We start from the raw sequence: 25,608 nt of genomic DNA, 5'->3' as shown, positions 1-25,608 counted from the left end.
AGGGAGTGAAGCTCACGATAGAAGTATAAACCGTATAAAGTAAAGCTAAACACATGGAGCAGAACCTGCTCATTGACTCTAACCACCCACTACAGCACAAGCTGGAAGTGATCTGGACATTACAACACAGAGCTCAAGATTTACCCACCAGCTCAGAGGGCAAGAGGAACAAAAAAAAACATGTCCATGCTCTCTCAACCTGTGACTATCCCGCTTGGGCTCTTCACAAAGTTAAAAGAGCCAAAAACCAGGAAAAAAAGGGATGAAAGGGAAACAGAACGGAGAAGGATTTGAGACTTTATCCCAAATGTGTCTGGACTGTCTGAAAAACTACAAAGGATATTTAGACAACACAGAATTCCTGTTTATTTTAAGGGAGTGTCTACAGAGCCGCAGCGCGCGGCCCAAACTGCCATGTTATTTTGTGCCGCGGCTCCTGAAACTGCTGCGCTATTTGACCGCGCCGTTTTAGACCGCGCCGGGTTAAGGGGCGCAATGTAAGGTTTTCTATCCAATGCAGTGAGGAAAGTTGTAAAGAGCGGTACATAGGTGAGACTAACCCTAACTCGCACTGATGGACCTTTTGCTTGAACATGGTGTTCGTTATGGACAATCCGTGGCTAGCACAGAAGTCCAATAACTGAACACCGCTCGGGTTCAGATCGGGGAAGCCGTTCTTCCCGATCATCCCTCTCCAGGTGTCACTGTCATTGCCCACGTGGGCGTTGAAGTCCCCCAGTAGAACAACGGAGTCCCCGGTCGGTGCACTGTGCAGTAGCCCTCCCAAGGACTTCGTAGGCCGCCACAACAGTGAGAGACCTGTCCCCCACCCGAAGGCGGAGGGATGCGACCCTCTCGTCCACCGGGGTGAACGCCAACACGTGGCGGCTGAGCTGAGGAACTATAAACCCACACCAGCCCGCCGCCTCTCCCCGCGGGCAACACCCGAGAAGTGGAGCGTCCAGCCCCTCTCGAGGAGATGGTTCCAGAGCCCAAACTGTGCTGGAGGTGAGGAGATCTGGTCGTCGAGGCCCCTGCTGTCTACTGCCGCCTGGAACTCTCTGCCCCAGCCCCTTACCGATCTTCCTGCAGGTGGTGGGTCCACGGTAGTACAGGCCCATATCACTCGCTACGGCTGTGCCCAGCCGGGCCCCTGAAAACTTAGCTCCCAGGATCATTCGGCCGCTCGAACTCCTCCACCACGTCAAGGTGTCGTTCAGGGAGGAAAATGCATGCTTAAGATTATTTGTCAGCTCTTGCATGTGTTTGTTGAAGGAGAATTTATCATCAATCCAGATGCCCAGGTATTTGTAATAAAGTAGTTGTTCAATCATATTAGCATCAAGCGTAAGAATATATATATTTTTTGGGTCTCTAGAGAACAACATACATTTTTAAAATTTGAATTCATGAATAACTTTAAATTAACACTTTTGTTGGATGGAGTGAAAAACTTCTTGAATATGTTGAATCACTTGTGCAGCAGGGGGCGCTCTAGCACACAGAACTGCATCATCTGCACAAGTGGATGCTACTGTGTTTTAGATTATGTCCAATTGAATTTATGTAAATTGTAAATAAGAGTGGTCCAAGGACAGAGCCTTGAGGAACACCTTTATTAAGGTGAGATAATTCAGATTGAAAGCATCAGCAGAAACAGCTTGAGCTCTATTAGTGAAGTAATCTGCAAACCATTTTATAGAATTTGTATCGAACCCAAAAACATCCAGACGATCACAGAGAATCCAGTGATCCAAGAGAATCCAGTGATCACAGAGAATCCAGTGATCCAAGAGAATCCAGTGATCACAGAGAATCCAGTGATCCAAGAGAATCCAGTGATCACAGAGAATCCAGTGATCCAAGAGAATCCAGTGATCACAGAGAATCCAGTGATCACAGAGAATCCAGTGATCCAAGAGAATCCAGTGATCACAGAGAATCCAGTGATCACAGAGAATCCAATGATCCAAGAGAATCCAGTGATCAAAAAGAATCCAGTGATCCAAGAGAATCCAGTGATCACAGAGAATCCAGTGATCACAGAGAATCCAGTGATCCAAGAGAATCCAGTGATCCAAGAGAGTCCAGCTATCCAAGAGAATCCAGTGATCCAAGAGAATCCAGTGATCACAGAGAATCCAGTGATCCAAGAGAATCCAGTGATCACAGAGAATCCAGTGATCCAAGAGAATCCAGTGATCACAGAGAATCCAGTGATCCAAGAGAATCCAGTGATCACAGAGAATCCAGTGATCACAGAGAATCCAGTGATCCAAGAGAATCCAGTGATCACAGAGAATCCAGTGATCACAGAGAATCCAATGATCCAAGAGAATCCAGTGATCAAAAAGAATCCAGTGATCCAAGAGAATCCAGTGATCACAGAGAATCCAGTGATCACAGAGAATCCAGTGATCCAAGAGAATCCAGTGATCCAAGAGAGTCCAGCTATCCAAGAGAATCCAGTGATCCAAGATAACCCAGTGATCACAGAGAATCCAGTGATCCAAGCGAATCCAGTGATCCAAGAGAATCAAGTGATCACAGAGAGTCCAGTGATCCAAGAGAATCCAGTGATCCAAGATAATCCAGTGATCACAGAGAGTCCAGTGATCCAAGAGAATCCAATGATCCAAGATAATCCAGTGATCCAAGAGAATCCAGTGATCCAGAGAATCCAGTGATCCAAGAGAATCCAGTGATCCAAGAGAATCCAGTGATCCAAGAGAATCCAGTGATCACAGAGAGTCCAGTGATCCAAGAGAGTCCAGTGATCCAAGAGAATCCAGTGATCCAAGAGAATCCAGTGATCCAAGAGAATCCAGTGATCCAAGAGAATCCAGTGATCACAGAGAGTCCAGTGATCCAAGAGAGTCCAGTGATCCAAGATAACCCAGTGATCCAAGAGAATCCAGTGATCACAGAGAATCCAATGATCCAAGATAATCCAGTGATCCAAGAGAATCCAGTGATCCTAGCGAATCCAGTGATCCAAGAGAATCCAGTGATCCAAGAGAATCCAGTGAATCAACAAAAACAGCAGCACTTTCTTCCTGGCTGTCAAATGCAATAGCAGTATAATTTATAATATATGAATCCTCTTTTGCAATATTGATATTTTTGTATCACTAATAACTACATCTTAATTTGCATAAAAAAGCAGGAACAAAGACATAATTCCTAATGAATATATAGTTTATTAAACTTAGCATTAGGCGTTAAGAGTATTAGTTAAGTAATCACTAAACTGAATGATTCTTAATAAACTAGTTTACTACAAATTAAGTCTTTTTTCAGCTTTATTAAGGTAGAAATAAACTTAGTAGTTTAATTACTAATATTTTTGTGTTACAATGTGAAAAAGTACTATTATCATTTATTATGTGTTGAACATGACAATGTCGTCCAAATCTGTTTTACTATTGTGACAACACTGGTCTGTCCAGCGGCTGGTCAGAGCGGCTGGTCAGAACGGCTGGTCAGAGCAGCTGGTCAGAACGGCTGGTCAGAGCAGCTGGTCAGAACGGCTGGTCAGAACGGCTGGTCAGAGCAGCTGGTCAGAACGGCTGGTCAGAACGGCTGGTCAGAGCAGCTGGTCAGAACGGCTGGTCAGCTGGTCAGAACGGCTGGTCAGAACGGCTGGTCAGAACGGCTGGTCAGAGCAGCTGGTCAGAACGGCTGGTCAGAGCAGCTGGTCAGAACGGCTGGTCAGCTGGTCAGAACGGCTGGTCAGAACGGCTGGTCAGAGCAGCTGGTCAGAGCGGCTGGTCAGCTGGTCAGAGCGGCAGGTCAGCTGGTCAGAATGGCTGGTCAGCTGGTCAGAACATTCCAGCCTCTGGTCAACATTTTCCACTGCAGGTTTATGGAAAGGCACAATGCATTGCAACATGATTGTCACATGTTTGTCATTTGTAAAGGAGCTGGACAGTGGGTTTGTTTGTTTGTTTGTTTGTTTATTTGTTTGTTCTACAATGATCCAAATGTAAATGTATCTTTTATTCACACTTTAGCTCAAGGTTAAAGGTCACATTGTGTTGCAGAAACACCGTCCTTCACTTCTATATTTACCTCACGCTTGAAATGAAAGCATTTTTCAAACAGGAGTTTTCAGACTTGTTTCATTTGAACTGGTCAGAGCGTCTGACCCTCCTCGTCCTGCACGTGTGAGCTGGACATGACTTATTGTCCAGTTTGTTAAACTGAGGAGTCACACATGAGCCTTTGCACAAACGTCACATTCACAGCATCGAGGTCCTGCTGTCGTCCTGCTGGACTGGTCATCCAGTCACTATGGTACCTGTGCAACACATCGCACAGTCCTGATGCCACACTTCAGCAACTGTCAACTCTGCAGCTCTGCAGCTCTGCAGCTCTGCTGCTCTGCTGCTCTGCAGCTCTGCAGCTCTGCAGCTCTGCAGCTCTGCAGCTCTGCAGCTCTGCTGCTCTGCAGCTCTGCAGCTCTGCTGCTCTGCAACTCTGCAGCTCTGCTGCTCTGCTGCTCTGCAGCTCTGCTGCTCTGCAGCTCTGCAGCTCTGCTGCTCTGCAGCTCTGCAGCTCTGCAGCTCTGCAACTCTGCAGCTCTGCTGCTCTGCTGCTCTGCAGCTCTGCAGCTCTGCAGCTCTGCAACTCTGCAACTCTGCAACTCTGCAGCTCTGCAGCTCTGCTGCTCTGCAGCTCTGCAGCTCTGCAGCTCTGCAGCTCTGCAGCTCTGCAGCTCTGCTGCTCTGCAGCTCTGCAGCTCTGCAGCTCTGCAGCTCTGTAGCTCTGTTGCACAATGTGTTGCACGTGTGGTGTCACTACAAAACAATGAGCTGTTCTAGTATGAACAGTTGGTTCAAACAGAACAGTCAGCGGCACATGTCAGACCAATGAAACATAAGACCTTACAATAGTCAAGTGTTTCATTCGTTAGTTTGGCCCACATTTCTTGAACCTTCATTACAAAACTTAAATAGCTGCTCCGCTAACGGAGTTTAGCACGAAAAAGGCGGACGTTAGCCGTGCAGAAAAGTACAACTTAAAAAACAGAATGATGAGCGGTGAGTTGAGTAAATACATTAGATGAAATAAAAGGTAGAAGTAGTAATTCATGTGCAATTACTGTGAAATTCATGTGCAATCTATGTGCTGTCGTGACACATATTCATGTGCAATTACTGTCGGGATCACATGCAATGGTATTTATTTATTTATTTGTCTATGGGAGTTTTTATTTATTTATAGGAGATCTTCTACTGAAAGTGTTTTTCAGACTTCCTATAAGTGATCTGTTCTTCTGGATCTACCTCTGTATCTTCCTGCGTTGCACCAATGAAATTTCCCCATGTGGGACAATAAAGGAATATCTTATCTTATCTTAGATGATAATGGGCCACGTTGGTGCAGATACCACAGCCACAGTGAGAGGAAGAACTAACATCAGCATGAGCGGCGCAGTCGGGCGCAGTCGGATTTCTACTGCACCAGCAGTTTAAAAACATCACAGTATTTAACAAGGGAAGTTCAATTAAAAATAGGGTACAATAGGAAGGACGTGTCCATAAATGGGCAGTATCTGCAGCTCTACAGTTTTAAGGAAGGGTTTTTATTCCAGTTCAAGAATATTGCTCTGTAGAAATGAGAGCAGGTGGTGAAGATAAAGTAAACATTTTCCACTGGAAATTTGAGTACATAGTATACATAAAGACACGTGTAGCAGCGGGGCAAGTACAGTACTTTTACTTTTGTACTTTGTTACTTTCTATCACTACTCATGGTACGCATCAGTACAGAAAGCCACAATATCACAACATGTTGTATCACATTATCTTTAGCACTGTCATGTCTAATGGGCCACAAAGTGTTTTCACTGTAAACTTTGTGGTTGTGTGATTTGAAGTATTATTGCTCCAATAAGCATCAGAATGTTTTTACTGCGCCAATAAGCCTGTGTTCTAGTCAGTTCCACCATCATGTTTGTTTTGGACTGATTAAACTGTGACACTTCAGCACACACATGACACGAATCAAGTCCTGTTCCCGATTTGATTTAAAGCTTTTCTTTGCTCAAAGTAAAGCCTTAACCCTGTGCTTTTGTATATGCTTGGAAAATACAGTTTGTTCATTACAGACAATTTGAACCATCATCTGCTCTGCTCAATTCTGAGTCATGCTACAATGTCTTACTGGGGGACAGTCCACAATGCATTGCGAGAGTCGAGGAAACAGCGGACAGCGACAGGTATTTAACTGGACAAACACAACTGAATGAATGAAAATAGAAGAGCTGTTTGAACAATGCACTGTTGAGCCTTGAGAAAAATACATTTGCAAAGAGTTTTGAAGACATTTTATTCACTTAAACGCTGGAGTCACATGACCCACAGGACAATGTAGTGACGGTCAAAATACATGCAACATTATGACAGGCTAATGTTGAAGTTCATTACAAAAAATTACAGCATAAGCTGGGAGTGATCCGAACTTTACAACAGAGAGCCCAAGAGGGGCCCAAGAGGGGCCCACCAGCTCAGAGCCCAAGAGGGGCCCAAGAGGGGCCCACCAGCTCAGAGCCCAAGAGGGGCCCAAGAGGGGCCCACCAGCTCAGAGCCCAAGAGGGGCCCACCAGGGGCCCACCAGCTCAGAGCCCAAGAGGGGCCCAAGAGGGGCCCACCAGCTCAGAGCCCAAGAGGGGCCCAAGAGGGGCCCACCAGCTCAGAGCCCAAGAGGGGCCCACCAGGGGCCCACCAGCTCAGAGCCCAAGAGGGGCCCACCAGGGGCCCACCAGCTCAGAGCCCAAGAGGGGCCCAAAAGGGGCCCACCAGCTCAGATCAGAGGGCAAGAGGTGCCCACCAGCTCAGAGCCCAAGAGGGGCCCAAGAGGCGCCCACCAGCTCAGATCAGAGCCCAAGAGGGGCCCATGAGTGGCCCACCAGCTCAGAGCCCAAGAGGGGCCCACCAGCTCAGAGCCCAAGAGGGGCCCAAGAGGGGCCCACCAGCTCAGATCAGAGGGCAAGAGGTGCCCACCAGCTCAGAGCCCAAGAGGGGCCCAAGAGGGGCCCACCAGCTCAGATCAGAGCCCAAGAGGGGCCCAAGAGTGGCCCACCAGCTCAGAGCCCAAGAGGGGCCCACCAGCTCAGATCAGAGGGCAAGAGGTGCCCACCAGCTCAGAGCCCAAGAGGGGCCCACCAGCTCAGAGCCCAAGAGGGGCCCAAGAGGGGCCCACCAGCTCAGATCAGAGGGCAAGAGGTGCCCACCAGCTCAGAGCCCAAGAGGGGCCCAAGAGGGGCCCACCAGCTCAGAGGCCAAGAGAGGCCCAAGAGGGGCCCACCAGCTCAGATCAGAGCCCAAGAGGGGCCCACCAGAGTGAAGAGAACCAAAAAAGCAGGACTAAAGGGACAAAAGGGAAACAGAACAGAGAAGGGTGTTTCTGTCCCTTATGTCTCGGGACATGTGTCGGAAAAACTGCAGAGAATTTTTGAGGGAGAGAACACAAAGTCCTTGTTTATTTTAAACCAGACAAAACTGGTTCACACTAAGGACAAGTTGCCGACACAAAAACAGAGCAATGTAGTTTATTCTGTCCAATGCAGTGAAGAAAGTTGTAAAGAGCGTTACATGGTGAGACTAAACAGCCTCTGCACAAGAGGCTTTATCAGCACAGAAGACACTGGAGTTCAGGACCACAGAGCGCTGTGCATCTTCATCTTAAAGACACAAACCACTCTATCGAAGACAGTGAGGAGAAGATGGGTTAGGGTTACAAAGAGGGTAAGTTTCTGTTGAAACAAACAACTTTTTCTTTTAGTTCAGGAGGGCCCGCCCGGTGGGCGGGGCTTACCACAGAATAGTACAAATATCTGAGTTCTCGGTCTAAATTTGCAGATTGACAATGACTCTTGGATGAGAGTCGAAACGTTTAGATTTTTCTAAACTGAGTCCACCAGATGAAACAACTGAACCTCTTTCTACAATGGCCCCCTCCTGGACGAATGAGGGACGACACCGACATTACAAAAACATAGTGTGTGGTTAAAATACTCCGTGCCCCCCTCTCTCTTCCCCTGAGTCACACTTTGCCCATGTGTTTCCTCTGATAACACTTTCTCTCGCCCTCTCGCTCCCTCCCGTCTCATTAGTGTTTATATGATAGTTGTATTTGTGAGTACAGTCATAGGCAATTTTACTAAATGCACTTTAGTGTTATATCCATGTACCTACCAGGGCTCCTGTAAAAGAGGTTCGAGTTCAATGGGTTTCTTACCTGGTTAAATAATGGTTAATAAATATGATTTCCTGTGTATTGTGTATGTCTTGTCTGATTATATCTGCTGTATGTTTTATTATGCTGTTGTGTCGTAACTTGTGTGTGCTTTATACTGTTGGTTTACACTGTGGTATCTGCTTTTACCCCCTGTCCCATGGGACTACGTATGGAAGGGTACTTTGAGCAAAATCCGGTGTATTTACAGCATTGGCTGTTTATTGATACATATTTCCCCATTCAAATAAATGAATAAAGGATACTAACTAAACCTATAGAAATGGATTACATGCTGCTACAGGCTGTGAGACGGTGCCCCCTGTTGGCCAAGGCAAGTTTATTTGTAGAGCACATTTTCATCTACAAGGCAATTCAAAGTGATTCAAACAACAGGAAAAATGCATTAAAATCACAAAGACATGACAGAAATCACAAAACACTTTAATACATAAAAGAGAAGAATGCAAAGAAAATCCTTTCAGTCACAAACACAGCAACAAAACTGTTTTTATCTTGGATTTGAACATTGTCAGAGCAGAACCTGTCTCACATGTTTAGTCCTGACTCTGGCACCAGCAGGAGGCCGGTCCATGTTTAGTCCTGACTCTGGCACCAGCAGGAGGCCGGTCCATGTTTAGTCTTGACTCTGGCACCAGCAGGAGGCCGGTCCATGTTTAGTCTTGACTCTGGCACCAGCAGGAGGCCGGTCCATGTTTAGTCCTGACTCTGGCACCAGCAGGAGGCCGGTCCATGTTTAGTCCTGACTCTGGCACCAGCAGGAGGCCGGTCCATGTTTAGTCCTGACTCTGGCACCAGCAGGAGGCCGGTCCATGTTTAGTCCTGACTCTGGCACCAGCAGGAGGCCGGTCCATGTTTAGTCCTGACTCTGGCACCAGCAGGAGGCCGGTCCATGTTCACTCCTGACTCTGGCACCAGCAGGAGGCCGGTCCATGTTCACTCCTGACTCTGGCACCAGCAGGAGGCCGGTCCCTGAGGTCCTCAGAGTGCGAGATGGTTCATATGGCACTAAAATGTCTGAGATGTACTTTGGTGCTAGGCCATGGAGAGACTTGTACACAAGCAGAGCTGCTTTAAAGTGTCTTCTCTGAGCCACAGGGGGCAGTGCAGAGACCTGAGAACAGGACTAATGTGATGGTACTTCCTGGTTCTAGTCAGGACCCGAGCAGCAGCGTTCTGGATGTACTGCAGCTGTTTTACACCTGCTGTCAGCAAAACATAGATCTGACTCGTCTGCATCATTGTGATAGGACACATTTTCACTGCGTATCAACTGACCTAACGGCAGCATGTAGAGGTTGAACAGAAGGGGACCCAGGACTGACCCTTGGGGCACCCCACAGGTCAGGGACCTGTGGTACTTCCTGTCTTCCAGATAGGACCTTAACCAGTTTAGGGCAGTGCCAGTGATGCCCACCCAGTCCTCTAGTCTCTGTAAGAGGATCCCATGATCGACAGTGTCAAAAGCAGCATCAGATCTAACAGAATTAAGACTGAGGTTTTGCCCGTGTCAGTGTTCAGGAGGATGTCATTTGTCACCATGACAACAGCAGTCTCAGTCACCATGACAACAGCAGTCTCAGTCACCATGACAACAGCAGTCTCAGTCACCATGACAACAGGAGTCTCAGTCACCATGACAACAGCAGTCTCAGTCACCATGACAACAGGAGTCTCAGTCACCATGACAACAGCAGTCTCAGTCACCATGACAACAGGAGTCTCAGTCACCATGACAACAGCAGTCTCAGTCACCATGACAACAGCAGTCTCAGTCACCATGACAACAGCAGTCTCAGTGTGATGAGGTCTAAAACCTGAAAAACATCAAATGAGTTGTTTATTAAGAGGAAATCTGTGACTGTTGTAAACGACTTTTTCAAGGACTTTGCCCCAAAATGTCAGATTAGAGATGGACCGGTCATGACTCAGGACTGCGGCATCAAGACTGCTCTTCTTTAGGAGAGGCTTTATGACCACTCCCCCTGACCCCTGACCCCTGCTCTTCTTTAGGAGAGGCTTCATGACCACTCCCCCTGACCCCTCCCCCTGCTCTTATTTAGGAGAGGCTTTATGACCACACCCCCTGACCCCTGACCCCTCCCCCTGCTCTTCTTTAGGAGAGGCTTTATGACCGCAGTTTTCAAAGACATTGGGAATGTTCCAGATTGAAGCGACATGTTCACTATGTGAGTGATGCTAACTGTTCAGCACAGACTTTAGAAATCTGGAGGCTCACACATGGAGGCAGCTGTAGATGAACTGAACTGGTGATGATCTCATGGACAGTTTTGTCAGTTACATGTGTAAAGTGAGTGAGCTCTAAGTGTCTTGGTGGTTTAGAGTTGTTTTTTTGCATTGTGGGATTTATAGCATTTTTAATGCCCTGAACTTTGTCATTAAAGAATAATGCAAACTCATTACACTTGGATGTGGAAATGAGTTCTAACGGCAGCTGAGCTGGAGGGTTTGTTCATCTGTTACTGTGGCAACAGGACACGCCCGTTTTTACTGCAGCTTCCAATAATTTCAGAGAAATATCTTTCTCTAGTTCTACATAAAATGAGGTTGTACATGTTCAGCTTCTCTTTGTAAATCTCTTTTTGAACCTGGAGCTTTGACTTGTGTCACTCCCTTTTCTGTGCCCTGACCCAATCATCATGTCTCCATGGCAACTTCTGCTTGTTTTTAACTATTTTAGCCTTCATAGGGGCGATGGTGTCCAGAACATTCAAAACACTAGATGTAACAGAGTTCAACAAATCATTTACATTAGAACATGAGACATTTTCAAAGTTTATCATTTCAACAGTGCACCTGTGCCATCATTTATGTGTCTCCTCTGAACAACTGCAGGACCAGCCGCTGAACAGCTGCAGGACCAGTCTCTGAACAGCTGCAGGACCAGCCAGTGGTTTGGGAAAAACAGACAGATCAAAGAAGACACAGAAATGATCAGACAGAGCAACATCGATCACATTAACATTTGAAATATTTACCCCCTTTGTAATTATGAGATCTAGAGTGTGCCCTCTGCTGTGGGTGTGGCTGCTCTAGAGGCCCTCAGGACCATGCTGAGTAAGACTAAAGCTTTCAAGGACAGCATCAAGCTCTTTAGCGTTTCTGTCCCAAATATTATCGACATGAACATTGAAACCACCTAGGGATGCGTACCGCTACGACGGACCGGATCTGGATTTGTAAAAACGTTTCGGTTCAGGTCCAATAAAAACGAAACCCCGGTGATTCGGTTCTGGACTCATTAAAAATCTACCACTCACATTCTATATCCTTTACGTTCTAGAATCTAAACCATCTGAAACCTTCCATAGATCGCGAAATTCGAGCTAGAAAAGACGTAAACACTGACATCGCTGTCAATGGCGCGGAGCATCAGCGACGCACGCGTCTTCCCCACGGCAGAAGTTGAAGCCGGCGCAATGAGTTTAAAGACGCGAGAGACCGAACACTGAAGCAGCTGTAAGATCACTGACTTTATTTGAAGCGTTTCAAGCCGCCGCGTGCGTCACCGCTTGTGTCGCTCAGTGAGTTAGTTTAAGACGTTAAAGGAGCGGGTTGTGCTTTGGTTGTAAATATTGTAACTTCTCGCTCAGGTCAGTAATGCTGGTTTAGTGCTCACAAGTTGTCACTTTATTTCTTGAACAGAGTTGGTTATTGTTGGCCGTAACCATGGTGCTGGAACAGGAACATCAAAAACTACCTCGTCTCCTGAGCCGCTCTTAGCTCCGCCCCAGAGACCACACACGCGCACTAGAGACGAGGGTCGCCACAATATGAATAAAATAACTGTTATGTTGTGATGTAGCATTTATTTAGGTGGGTTAATGTGCAATATACATATTTATACATCTAAGTAAATACTAAGTCAAAGTAATATTGTTTAATTGCTGGATTAATTAATTGGAGCTTATATAATAGTGTTTGTATTCTACAGTTGTTAAATATGGTCTTGTGTTTAATGCTGTTAATATGATTTATTGTGTGTAATGTAAAATATGTCCATATTATTTTTTTGATACTGCTAAATTGATTGATTTATAGTGGTTCTAGTCGACTGTTATGCTAGTTTTTGAAGGTTTTTACATGACTTTGATGCCAATGGATCTGCAAAATTAAAGCTAGCTAGTTAATAGCTTGTGATTTGTAAGTTGTAACGAGTTTATTTCAATCTGCAGTTAAGCCTTGCAGATAGTCGTCCTTGTTCATGTGTCTTCAACTTAATTTAGCGAAGTGTCTTGTGTTACGCTGTTATAACATTATGCAAAAATGGCATGAGTTCAGCCAGACTCATTAGGTCCGGACCTGAACCTAAACCTCTGGATTCGAATCCGGACTTGAACCTGAACGTGGGTTTAGGTATGCATCCCTAAAACCGCCTGTAATGACCAAACCATTAAAGTCTGTGCACACAAAAACTTGGCAGTGCTGGGGAGGCTTGTATAAAACAATGAAGAAAATGGATGGAGACTGTTTTAGATCTGTTTTTAAGGATTGTTGGATTCATTTATATCTGAGAAAGCAAGACAGAATGTAGTCGTATAGTTCAAAATAATTTATTCCCTGACATTAAAAACTAATACAAATCAATGCAGCGCATTCTGTCCCTGACATGCACGGAGTCCATTTCTTAAGAGGAACTAGAACTCTCCCTTTGCGCATGACAATATAAAAAGACATTATGAATATTCATGAAGGTTGAGTCTGGTCCTGCCCCTGGCTCCAGCCAACTACTGTTGTCCAGGGGGTCTCCTTTAATGGTGTCGTTTGCTCTCTCTCTCAGAGACAGGATACAGCTTTCTGCAAAAACTTAAATTACATTTATTTTGCAAAGGTGTGGGCTTCCTACAGATGCTCTCAAAGCAGGAAGAGCTCTGCATTTCGAAACTAGACACTGTCTGCTAGTTACATCCTTGGTGTTGACCTTTGGGTGACATTAAAGAAACATGCAGATAGAGCGTGATGTGTTTCAGCATCTGCGCATGCGTCTCTGTTTCTCCTTTAGCGTAAAATAATACAAAGTCATTATTTACAACATTCCCTCTCTTGAACTCTCCAAAGAGTTCACACCTGAGCCAGAGCCACAGGTTGAATCATATCTACATATTCAACTGGTTAATTTAGGAAGAGGAGATCTTATTAACATTGTCTCTCTATATCCCAGTATTTAGCAGGGTTAATTTCAGGAAATTACTGATTGATGTTTAGCAGTGATTGAACTGTTCTTAATCGGTCAGCAGTAGGCAGTAATTTACTACGCTCAGCTCGTTTGTAAACGGTTGAGTTTGGAGCAGGATTTTCACAGAGCCATCGCAATGCTATTATTAGCTTATCTGATCGGGTAAACAGGTCTGGGTTATATTGAAATTGAATTTGATCATGGCCTAAAGTCTGGCTTTGTTCATAGTCTTGGATAACTGGTTCTGGTTAACCTGGCTCTACAGCCACGGCCTTAAAACAATTGCTACATAAACCACATTTTTTGCATTAACCAACCTCCCTCTCTTGAACTGGGGCCACCCCAGCCCACCTGAAAAAAGCAATGTAAGCGTGTGTGTTACCAATCAGGACCCTGGAGACTTGCACTTGTGAGCAGACCACAGCCAGGTGGCTCAGAGATCCACTGAGTTTAAAACCAGCGCTCAAACGGGGTCTACAACACTGAAATGATTAACAGAAGCACAGAAAAACAATAAAATGTAAAAAGGTTATTTAGAAGAAATTTTCTTTAGATGATACCATGATTCTCCCTGTTCCACCAGTTTCACTGTGTGGGAGGTCCTGGCTTTGCCCAGCCAGGTTTCTTCCAAGAGCGACGGAGCACTTTCAGGAGGACCTTGCCAGGAATCACCAGTGACTCAGCAGGAGCAAGAGTGGCTTCTCGTTCAACCTGTGCAGAGAGACTGGATGCAAAGGCATATAACTTGTACAGAACAGGTGCAGTGGAGACAGTGTGATCTTTAGGCAATAATAAGGTTAAAGGGGAGGGCATGGGTCTCCCAGTCAATACTTCAAATGGACTGAACCAAGTCACTCTGCAAACTGTCTGCCTGACGCCGAGCAGAGTGAGAGGCAGTGCGTTCAGCCAATTCATGCCAGTGGTCGCCATAATTTATGCCAGGCAAAGTTTAGAGTGCCGTTATAGCATTCAATCTTTAGCAGGTGTGAAGTGAATTTAGTCAAAACTAAAATTTAGAGAGTTTCAGAGGCTACCTAGCCAGCTGTCTGTTTAGCCAAATTTCATTACCCCTGAAAACAAAGTCCTGCCCTTTGGTTTGGGCGGGGTACCTAACAACAGCAAGTGCGAAGAGTGAAGCATCTAATCAAGTGATCATATTTCGGTTTTACAGGGCTACCCTTGGCAGTCTTAAAATCATTTCTCCTCCATTCAGCAAGATTAGTAACAATCACTCCAACAGCATAAGCAGAATCTGAATAGTCACAGGAGGATCAGTAAAGTGTTCTAAACCCAATAGCTAAGATTTCAGCACGTTGGGCTGAGGGAGAGTAAAGGATTTTAGTGGAGTAGAAAAAGCTTCTACTATGGAACACGCCTGGACGAATGAGGGATTACACCGACCGATTTTAGTGGAGATTAAATCAACAAAAGAGTCACTTTCAGCTTTAACAACAGCAGCTGCTGCAGACAGAGAGACGTCCGGCTTCCTAAAACAACATCCATCAGTGAAAAACACAATTCCTTCATTCAGTGGTTCAAAAGAAAGATCAGAACGTGCCTTGGCCAAGGTCTTAGTAAGAGAAACCCAGTCATGAGGAAAACCATCACAAGAGAGGATGTCAGCCATGTTGACACCCTCAGCAACCAACGTTGTCTGAGAGCAGTCATGGTCAAAGAGGTGGATTGCACCAAACCGACCACAGCATGTGTGGAAGCACGGTGTTTTTGTGCTCTGGCGAAATGCAGTTCCCTACACTGGACACTGCGTCCCAGAATTTCAAATCAAATCAATTTATTTTTCAGCACGTTGGGCATCTACACTGTAACTTTTGCTGAGATACTTTAAAATCGCAATTTTGAAGCCGCAAAAGTACATCTTTGGTGGACAGACCCGTTGAGACGGTGGGAGCAGCCAGCAGGAGAAATGTTGTATGCCAATCAGTCACAGAGGTCAATCATTTGGTCATTGGGCCTAGATCTTTTCGCCTGATAAGCTGGTGACAGGGCCAGAGACACATGTGGCACGCTTAGAGTCAGTCATCTTGTACCGTTCTAATTGTTCCATGGTTAGTTTACAAACAGCTGCAACGCCCTCTGTTCCCACTAAAATTTGATCATTTTTGATAGTCCACTCATGACCTGAAATTTCTGTACCAAAGGCGTACAATGGAGAGGATCTGGATGTGTGTGGTAGGAGTGTCAAACCAGGGCTGCCATGAAGTGGGTGTGTCTTGTCCCTGCATTAGGTATTGTCCAGAGCTGCGTGATGAGGTAGAGCAAATTGACTGTCCATCCGGAAATGCAACAGTTAGTCCTTTTTCGGAGCACAAAATAGTAGTTCTAGCCTTCATCAGCGGATCTTGTCTGAGCAGATTGACGGGAGTGTGAGGAGATGACACAAAAGAGTGTAAATGTGTCCGTCCCCCAATGTCTGTGCGCAAAGGCTTAGTCAGATTGCATTACATTCACTTACATTTTCAACAGTTGTTCTTGCAATTTCTGAGCTTCAGATTTTTCTTTTTTTTTTTCTTTAGCATGATACTGAGTCAACGCGTCTCCTGAAACAAACCTCGTCACCACTCATGAGGTTGTTTGGTTGTTCTTTTACACTTGAGGGAACGGCCATCATGTAAATTATTTTAAGATAAGATAAGATAAGATATTCCTTTATTGTCCCACATGGGGAAATTTCATTGGTGCAACGCAGGTAGATACAGAGATAGATACAGAAGAACAGATCACTTATAGGAAGTCTGAAAAACACTTTCAGTAGAAGATCTCCTATAAATAAATAAAAACTCCCATAGACAAATAAATAAATAAATACATAAATACCATTGCATGTGATCCCGACAGTAATTGCACATGAATATGTGTCACGACAGCACATAGATTGCACATGAATTTCACATGAATTGCACATGAATTCCAACAGTAATTGCACATATGACAGAATTGCACATCAGTATTAGGTTAGGTCAGTATTGCGAGTCTTCAGTACTAACAGTTTTTGTTATAAAGTCTGACAGCAGCAGGAAGGAAAGACCTACGGAACCTTTCCTTCGCACATCGAGGGTGGATCAGTCTCTCACTGAAGCTGCTCTCCAGAGCAGAGAGAGTGTCCTGCAGGGGGTGACACTCATGGTCCAGCATAGATGTGAATCTAGCCAGGACCCTCCTGTCCCCCACCTCCTGCACCGAGTCCAGAGCACAGCCCAGGACGGAGCTGGACTTCTTGATGACTCTGTCCAGCCTCTTCCTCTCCCTCTCTGTGATGCTGCTGCTCCAGCAGGCCACACCTACAGGAGCTGATGCCACCACAGAGTCGTAGAAGGTCTTCAGGAGTGGCCCTGTCACTCCAAAAGACCTGAGTCTCCTCAGGAGGTAGAGCCGACTCTGGCTCTTCCTGTACAGTGCGTCTGTGTTATGAGTCTAGTCCAGTTTGTGGTTCAGATGAACACCCAGGTACTTGTATGAGTCCACTCTCTCAATGTCCCGTCCCTGGATGTTCACTGGTGAGGGGGCAGTGGGGTGGCGTCTGCGGAAGTCCACCACCATCTCCTTGGTCTTCCCCGCGTTGATGAGGAGGTGGTTCCGCTGACACCAGTCCACAAAGTCCTGCGCCAGTCCTCTGTATTCCGCGTCATCGTCGTCCGTGATGAGTCCGATGATGGCAGAGTCGTCAGAGAACTTCTGCAGGGCACAGCTGTCCGTGTCATGTCTGAAGTCTGCAGTGTAAAGGGTGAAGAGAAAGGGCGCGAGGACAGTGCCCTGGGGCGCCCCCACACTGCAGGTCCGAGTGTCAGACACACAGTTCCGGGCTCTCACAAACTGGGGTCAGTCTGTGAGGTAGTCCAGGATCCACTCTGCCAGGTCATACTCCACACCAGCCGTCTCCAGCTTGTCCCTCAGGAGCAGCGGCTGGATGGTGTTGAAGGCACTGGAGAGATCGAAGAACAGGATCCTCACAGAGCTGCCAGGCTTTTCCAGGTGAGAGAGAGAGCGGTGCAGCAGGGAGATGACGGCGTCCTCCACTCCGATGCCAGACCGATATGCAAACTGCAGCGGGTCCATGGCTGAGCTCACGGTGGAGCGGAGGTGGTCCAGGACTAGCCGCTCCAGTGTCTTCATCAGGTGGGACGTGAGAGCCACTGGCCTGAAGCTGTTGAGGTCTTTGGGGCGCGGTGTCTTAGGCACAGGTACCAGACAGGAGGTCTTCCAGACCTGTGGTACCACCCTCAGCTTCAGGCTCATGTTGAAGACATGCTCCACAACTCCACACAGTTCATCTGCGCAGGACTTAAGGAGCCTGGGGCTGATGCCATCAGGTCCTGCTGCCTTCCTCACTTTAATCCTCTTCAGCTCACTCCTCACCTGTGCTGCTGTGACAGTCAGTGGTTGGCAGGGGGACCGTGTGCTGGGGGGATGGGTGAGTCCAGGCGAAGTGGGGAGCTGATGGTCCGGGGCAGATAAGCGAAGAGGAACAGATGCAGGGCATTGTCCAGCTGTGGAAGAGGGAGCATGCAGCTGTGCAGGGGGAGGGGCGGGTGACCGATCAAACCTCAAGAAGTGAGCATTTAAATCATTCACCCACTGTAGATCCCCCTCTGTCTGGGCAGGGGGGATTTTGAAGCCCGAGATGGTTTTCAGGCTCCTCCACACTCCCTGAATGTTCTTTTGCTGCAGCTGCTCCTCCATCCTCCTCTTGTAGCCGGCCTCAGCCTGCCTGATCTTCCTCCTCAGCTCCTTCTGCACAGTCCTCAGCTCCTCCTTGTTCCCTGACCTGAAGGCTCTCTTCTTCTCCTTCAGCAGAGCCTTCAGTTCACGGTTAATCCATGGCTTGTTGTTTGGAAAACACCGCACCGTCCGGGAGGGAACAATGTTCTCAAAACAGAAGTTGATGTAGTCCGTGATGCACTCTGTGATGGTGTTGATGTCCCCCCCATGTGGGTCATAAAGCTCAGTCCAGACAGTGGTGCTGAAGCAGTCCCTCAGAGCCTCCTCGCTCTCAGCAGACCACATCCTCACCTCACGGGACACCACAGGCTGCCTGCGCACGATGGGTTCATACACAGGCCTCAGATGTACAAGGTTGTGGTCCGAGCTGCCCAGGGGAGGGAGGGGGGAAGAGGAATAAGCCTCCTTGGTGTTGGCAAAAAACAAGTCCAATGTTCTATTCTCTCTGGTGGGGCAGGTAACATACTGGGTGTATGTTGGTAGGACAGAAGAGGGAGAAGCGTGGTTAAAGTCACCAGAGATGAGGAAGAGAGCCTGTGGATGCTGTGTTTGCAGCCTACAAGTGCAGGAGAGCAGGCAGACGGGGCCACATAGACTGCGATCAAAATCACATGTGAGAACTCCCGGGGCAGATAATATGGCCTCATGCCAATAGCCAATAGTTCAATATCCCAGTTACATAGCTGCTCCTTCACTGTGCAGTGTTCGGGTTTGGACCAGCTCGTGTTCACATACACCGCCAGACCTCCACCTCTTTTCTTCCCGGATTCTCTAGTTCTGTCCGCCCGCAGCAGATGAAAATTGTCCAAACCTACAATAGAGTCTGGCATTTCTGCTGTTAACCAGGTCTCTGTGAAAATCAAGACGCTGCTGTCCCTATAAATCCTCTGGGACCGCATGAGGCTCGCTATTTCCGTCATTTTATTTTGAAGGGACCTCACGTTACCCATGACTACGGCGGGAACCGACTTCCTGTTTTCTCCTCTCTTCTCTCGGAGTTTACGTCCAGCCCGTCTGCTTCGTTGCGTTTTCCTTAGGATATCCGCCGGGATAACGTGACGATCTCCGGGTAAGACGACAGTTCTCCGCAGTTTCATGAGTTCCTCCTTTGTATAAACGCGGTACGGCGCCGGGCGGGGGGCGGGGCCGGGGGGCGGGGCCGGAGCCGGGGGACTCAGAGCCAAGACACATCGCAACGACACGACGAAAACACTCAATCCAGCCGAATAAAGTCAAAACAAGTTAATTTAAAGCGATTCCAGTGCCTGTCCCGATCGTTCATGAAGTTCCTCTTTCATATAAACGTGTATATAAACGTGGACACGCCGTACTTTAGCGCGGCCGGAGGGCGCGGGGGGGGGGGGGGGGGGGCTGGTGGGCTCACTCGGAGCTAGCTCACGTCACAACAACACAACGAACGCAACGAAAAACGCTCAAATCCAGCCGAAAAAAGTCAAAAACAGTTGAATTAAAAAACTATTCCAGCGCGTGTCCCTATCGTACAGTAAAATAGAAAAAATATACTAACTATATTAATATAGGAGATAAAGCACAATAAGTGTGAGAAAGAAGAGAGAGCGTTTACACCGGGCTGCCAGCTGTACCAGCGCCTTATGACGTATGACTTATGCCATCTGAGTTCCAAATTGGGTGTCTATCCAATGGGTCAAGCATTTTTGGAACCATTCTTCAGGTCCATTGACTAAGGTCCATGGAGTGAGACGGGGAGTGCTGGCCGCTAGATCAGGATAAGTTTCTTTCAAAGCTGTGTAGAAAGCTTGAGCGTGTGGACCAAACGGCACATAATCGACCGCTCTGGTCATTCTAGCACGCTTCTCAAGCTGCTTTGCTTCATAAGTGCTGCAACATTGACCCAGGATGCTTCTGACATCGCCCACTCCCAACTGATGACCGACAGTCAAGCTACTTAAATGCTGAGATTCATTTAGTTCCTCCTCTGCACAGAGGAGGAAGTTGAGCTGCTGTGGCTTGTAGATCTTTGAATTGGAATGGTTGGAAATCTCCCAAATTCTCATGTCTGTCCACCATCAAAGGCATCTGAAATGCTTGGATGCCTGTCCTCTTTCACTCTCTTTTTTTACCTACCTTCTGCTTTTCTTTCTTTTTTACCTCCTTTAATGCTTTCCTCATCAGCGCAGTGTTCTGTCCTGCTGTGCCCAAGAACTCATCTGCATAATCCGAGTCATCACTGTCCAAGTTCGAGCTAGAAGATGACGTTGAGGTGTTGTCCTATGTGGAGTTTCCTGAAGTATCCTTCTTAGCTTTGGAGTGTTTTTGTTTCTTACCTGTCACAGTCCGAGCAGATATTTTGTCGTCCTGGGGATTTTTCCCCTGGTCCAGGGTTTTGTGGCATATCTTGTCTAAGTTTCTCCAGAGCTTCTCGTGTCTCTCGCATTTCTCTTCCCGTGTTCCAAACTTACCTCAGTCTCTTGGTCTCCATTACCTATTTTATTTTTTAATTCTATTAATTCTATTAATTCTATTCATTCTATTCATTCTATTCATTCTATTCATTCTATTCATTCTATTCATTCTATTTCATCTTATTAAATCTTATAGCCTATTTTTATTTCTGTGCTATAGCAGATTTATATAGTTTTTCTTTTGATGACATATTGTCACATTCTGTTTGATGGGGTAGTAGAGGGTGGTACTCAATACTCCGCCAGGGCGCGAATATTTTTTTCGTAGGTAACTTCTGACGCTCAGCCAATCAGAAGGCGAGCAGCTTCTGGGTGGGAGTTGACCTAAAATCTGGTCTCCTCCCACCCAGAATAGATCCGTGTTCGCCGCTCCCAGGAGTTGGCAGCGCCACAGAACTTGAACTAACGCGTGAATGAACTAAATAGAGAATGACAATGGACATGCTAGAAGTTTTTTTTCATTGCATTACAGTATGTTCCACATCACACGTAGTAAAGTCTGCTCAAAGATAGTGTTTGACCGTAAGATAAATCACCCCTAAACCTAAACCTAACCTCTACCCTAAACCTAACCTCTAACCCTAAACCTAACATCCAACCCTAACCCCTAACCCCTCAACCTAACCTCTAACCCCTAACCCCTAACCCCTAAACCTAAACCTAAACCTAAACCTAACCTCTAACCCTAAGTTTTTGTAGTAGTTAGGGGACGAAGGGGAAAAAAACGTAATCTATAAATTCTAGGTGGGAGCGGGAGTCAAACTCGGGATCTCGAGCGCCCCACACCGTGTCTTTAACCGCTGGGCCAACAAAACTGAGGTTTCATTCAGCGAGACGGTAAATTTAGCTTGCATGTGATGTGGGCCGCCAATGGGTCAACGCCACACAGAAGCTGCTCGCCTTCTAATTGGCTGAGAAATCTGCATAGTGTCAGAAGTTGACACTATGCTGCCCTGCCCCGCCAGGGCAGGATAAAGTCCCGCCCCTTTGGGAGCCTTTGAGTCACTTCCTCTTTTCTCCTCAGTCTGTCGCTACTTGTGTTTTAGTCATTGTGCCGCGGTCACAGTTACTCTGTGACTACTTCCCGTTTTTCTTCTGCTTCTCTCACTGTCTGCCCCCCCGTGCTTTAGTGCATTTAGTGTTTTTTCTCGATCTTTCCTCCACTTGGTCCACTGCGCTTGTAGCCTCAGTTTTTCTCTTTAGACTTTTTCTTTTCTGCTGCTTGATCCCCTCAAATACATCCTCCCAGTTCCCGTGTGGTTCGGTAGTCCGACTAAACCTTTCAAGTTTTTTTGTTTTTTTCATGGTACATTTCTCTTTTATCCCTAAAGTGTTGTTTTTGATTCTGAATTCCCAAATTCTCTTTCCCTAATAGCTTTTCTGAGGGGCCTCAATATATCCCCAAAGGTACTGCTATAACCTAGCTTTTCTGAGGGGCCTCAATATATCCCCAAAGGTACTGCTATAACCTCGCAACAATAGCGTACGACTACGTCTCGAGACTCTAACCCAGACATGGAGTTCTCATGACTCCCATGGAATTCAAATCCACTCGGACCGGGACTCGAACCCGGCCGCACTGGTCCCAGTGTGTCAATGTGTCAGTGTTTCAATAAAATCCCAGAGTACCCTTTAGCTTATCCACAGTTATTCCTACATTCAACATTCAATAATAGAAAATTACTTCAGACAAGGCAAAACATCACAACAGTGCCACAAATTTTAAAACAACATTGCAGAAATCAGAAATCCCACATTGAAAGATGTAAAACCCGCAAAATTCAAAAATCAAAATTCAAAAGGTCCTTTAAAATGTTTAAAAATGTTTTTGCCAATAGTGAATTTAAAATATTTTAAAAATGTCTTTCCCTATTACACGGCAGAAAAATAATTTCGGGGTTTGTTCGAAAATGTACGAGTGTCCTATAATTTTATGATAGACTATTTCTGACATTCAACATCTAATATCCTCCACAATTTAAACTGTTCAATCAGAGAAATTTATAGAAAAGGTCTTCTCCTCAACTTTAAATGCAGCGGCGGGAGGAGGTCAGAGTTAAAAAAAAAATATTCTACTTACCTTACGACCATTCTGTCCAGACTCATAACCCGGACGAGAACCCCCATAGGATACATACTCAAATGATAAAAACACCACGAAGGACAAGCTGTGGGTAACTATTTAATCTCTAAAAAGTGCACAGACATCACCTTCCTTTTTGTTTTCTAGTGTTTCAGATTCAAACTTAAAGTTGGGTTGAGCAGATTATTTTAGAACTACATTTCCTGTGTTTTTGTCAAGTCATGTTTCAGTTAAAAACATAAAATCAAGATTACAAAAATAAATAATTATTAATTAAGAGTGATTTGTTACATAAGGATCTGACATTTAGCACAGCAAGTTTCAGACTAGTTTCAGTGGGACTAGGCCTTATCTTTTCACAGGGAATATGAATCACATTTCTCAGATTGGGCCTGACTCGCATTTTGTTCTCCCATCCGTATGATGTGACTACAGAAATGCCACAAGGGGAGGCTGTTTTTACACAGGGCCCCAGGTTGATTTAAGAAGGAGGGTCTAAGGACAGAGGACTCTGGAACATCGTCTCCCGCCACCACAGACATTGCCTAATTTTTTTTTTACTGTGGCCCTCAGAGGCAACCGTTGTTGTGATTTTGGGCGTTAAAAAATAAATTGAATTTAATTTTTATCATAACTATAAGTCCCGGAAACGCTGAGACCAAGTGCATCCTATGTATGGGAGATGCCAGGTGAAAGGCGAGGGGGGATGGGTGGTAGGGCTTTTGTTGGTGTAGCAGGAGTTGGGGACATAGGTTTGTGCGAGACGAGTTCCTCAGTGTTGACATCAGAACTTTTGATCTTGCTACATTAGGCATGAGTGGAGCCATCTTAAGGCCTGATTTGATCAGACATTCAAGATTGCTGAGTGAGATTGGAGATGGGAAGGAGAGTGAGGAATCTGTAGTGGGAGTAGATGTTGTAGGGGGGGACCCAAGTGATTGTGGAGCAGCTGGAGCTGAATCCTTTGCTGCTGGTGGTGGAGCGGCTGCTGATGAATCCTCTGGTGGAGGCTGAGGTTGTGGTGCTTTTGATGTTGAAACATTGGCTCGGTCTCTGGCTGATGGAGCAGGAATTCATCTCTCATTCCTCTCTTCTCTAACTATCTGCTCAGGACCCTGTCCAGGCCCAGTCCAATGCCTCAGAGCGTGGAGCAGGTTCTCTGTCAGCACCCTCACTCCACTTCTGAATAGGTGGGGGCCATTTCTCTTAAACAGGTCCTCTCGTTTCCAGAATAGTTATAAGTCAATGTAGTGCCATCCTCTAGGTTCACTCTCATCATCCCACATCATCATCCTCCCACTCGACTTCAGAACTATGTCTTTTGGCATCAAGACCCTTTACATGGAAACTGTAAATACCTCTGGAACATACTTCTGACTGAAATAAAAAATCCATCACAAAAAAAATGAATGACACAAACTAAACTGACAGTTAAAGATTGGGCTGATATAGTAATGGATATTAGAACAATATATATTTTTAAATTAATTTTCGACAATTTTGTGCCATGATTTCTTTTCTTTTTAAATGTTTCTTTCTTTTTTTTTCTGTTCTGTTATTTAAAAAAAAAAAAACTATGAAAAAAAGGAAAGAGCTAATCAAAACATACTAAACTACAATTAAAGCCGCTGTAGCGGCGATGATGGCTCTCGCCACCGCCACTCGCAACCGCCCTCCTCCCTGTACCTCCGTCACCTAGCACCAGAGACCCGCCTCTAATGCTAACGCTAATGCTAATTCCACGGCACGAGAGGAAATGTTCCATCAAAATAAAAGCGGAAGAGGAAGTGAAGGCATTCATTGCGCCTCTGCTGGCCAATTGTGAAAATACACAATATCTGCAACGCACTTTTTTTCATGGCGTCTCGAGCAGAATATAATCCATGAGTTTCAAACAAATCAGACAATGTTGAGTTTTTCACACAATGGGTAGGGGTACAATGTACTATAGAGTACATTTATTACATGGTATTAATTATTTCCAATCAGACATAAAAACACATTAGTGAGTGAAATATGAGCTCCGTAGATCATTTCCATTAGGCGTGACTTGTCCTTGAAAAAACAGGAAAATTAAGCCTTTTTTAAAGGCGTGTTACGCAGAGACCGTAAAGAATATCCTTTTTTTTTTTTTTTTTTTTTTTTTTTAAATGTCAATGTCTTTAGATGCAGAAAGTGTTGTTTTGAGCTCAATCGGACAAAAAACCTAGGACAAGTAAGATTTTTGAAAAACAAAAGTCACTTTGATTCAACATGGCTGACTTCCTGTTTATCATAGAGCGAGGCTCCAGGTGTGTTTTACTCCTCAAAGGTCAGAGGTCAAAGGTCGCTCTATCACTGTCCCAAGTCTCATGTGCCTAGGCCAAAGATTAAGAATTTCATGTTTTTTCATTTTTGCTCTAGGCGACGCTGTTGCGACGGGCGTTCTCACAACCTCCATTTTATTCGAGTTCGGGCCGAGCCGATCGCGTCTATGTCCCATGTGTGACATTCATCAATGTTCAGGGGGTCAAAAATGCCAGAGTTGTGGCAAAATGACCATGAATAATAATAATAAGAAACCAGGCAATAACAAAGACTCGTCACATTCCATTCCATGGAATGGCTCGAGCCAAATATGTTTAAACTGGTTGGCTTATGACCAAAGTTTTGCCCCTAACTCTAACTTGATTTGTAGGTTTTAGAGCGAGACTCTGGCGGTGACTGCTAACACTTTTCTTTGTTTCTGTAAACAGTAGAGTGGATGCCCAGATTGTTAATACAGTTGTATAATTTAGATATCAATTCCCTCGAAAGTTACTACGTAGAATCTTAAATAAATGTTTCAGTCAAAAAGCTATGATGGTCATCATTCTTTTCAATTTCTTTGTTGTAATAACTCCTTA

General features: G+C 45.7%; 1 protein-coding gene across 6 annotated transcripts in view; it reads left to right on the top strand.

Moving 5' to 3' along the window:
* Positions 1-25,608, top strand: part of slc12a7b (solute carrier family 12 member 7b) — a 382,436-nt gene that overhangs the window by 73,056 nt on the left and 283,772 nt on the right. The window lies entirely within an intron of this gene.

The sequence above is a fragment of the Eucyclogobius newberryi genome, unplaced genomic scaffold (genome assembly GCF_026437365.1).
Source record: "Eucyclogobius newberryi isolate DKJ021-1_F unplaced genomic scaffold, fEucNew1.0.hap1 SCAF_18, whole genome shotgun sequence".
NCBI lineage: Eukaryota > Metazoa > Chordata > Actinopteri > Gobiiformes > Gobiidae > Eucyclogobius > Eucyclogobius newberryi.
Note: the sequence above shows the minus strand (reverse complement) of the source record. Positions and strands in the feature narration are given on the sequence as shown.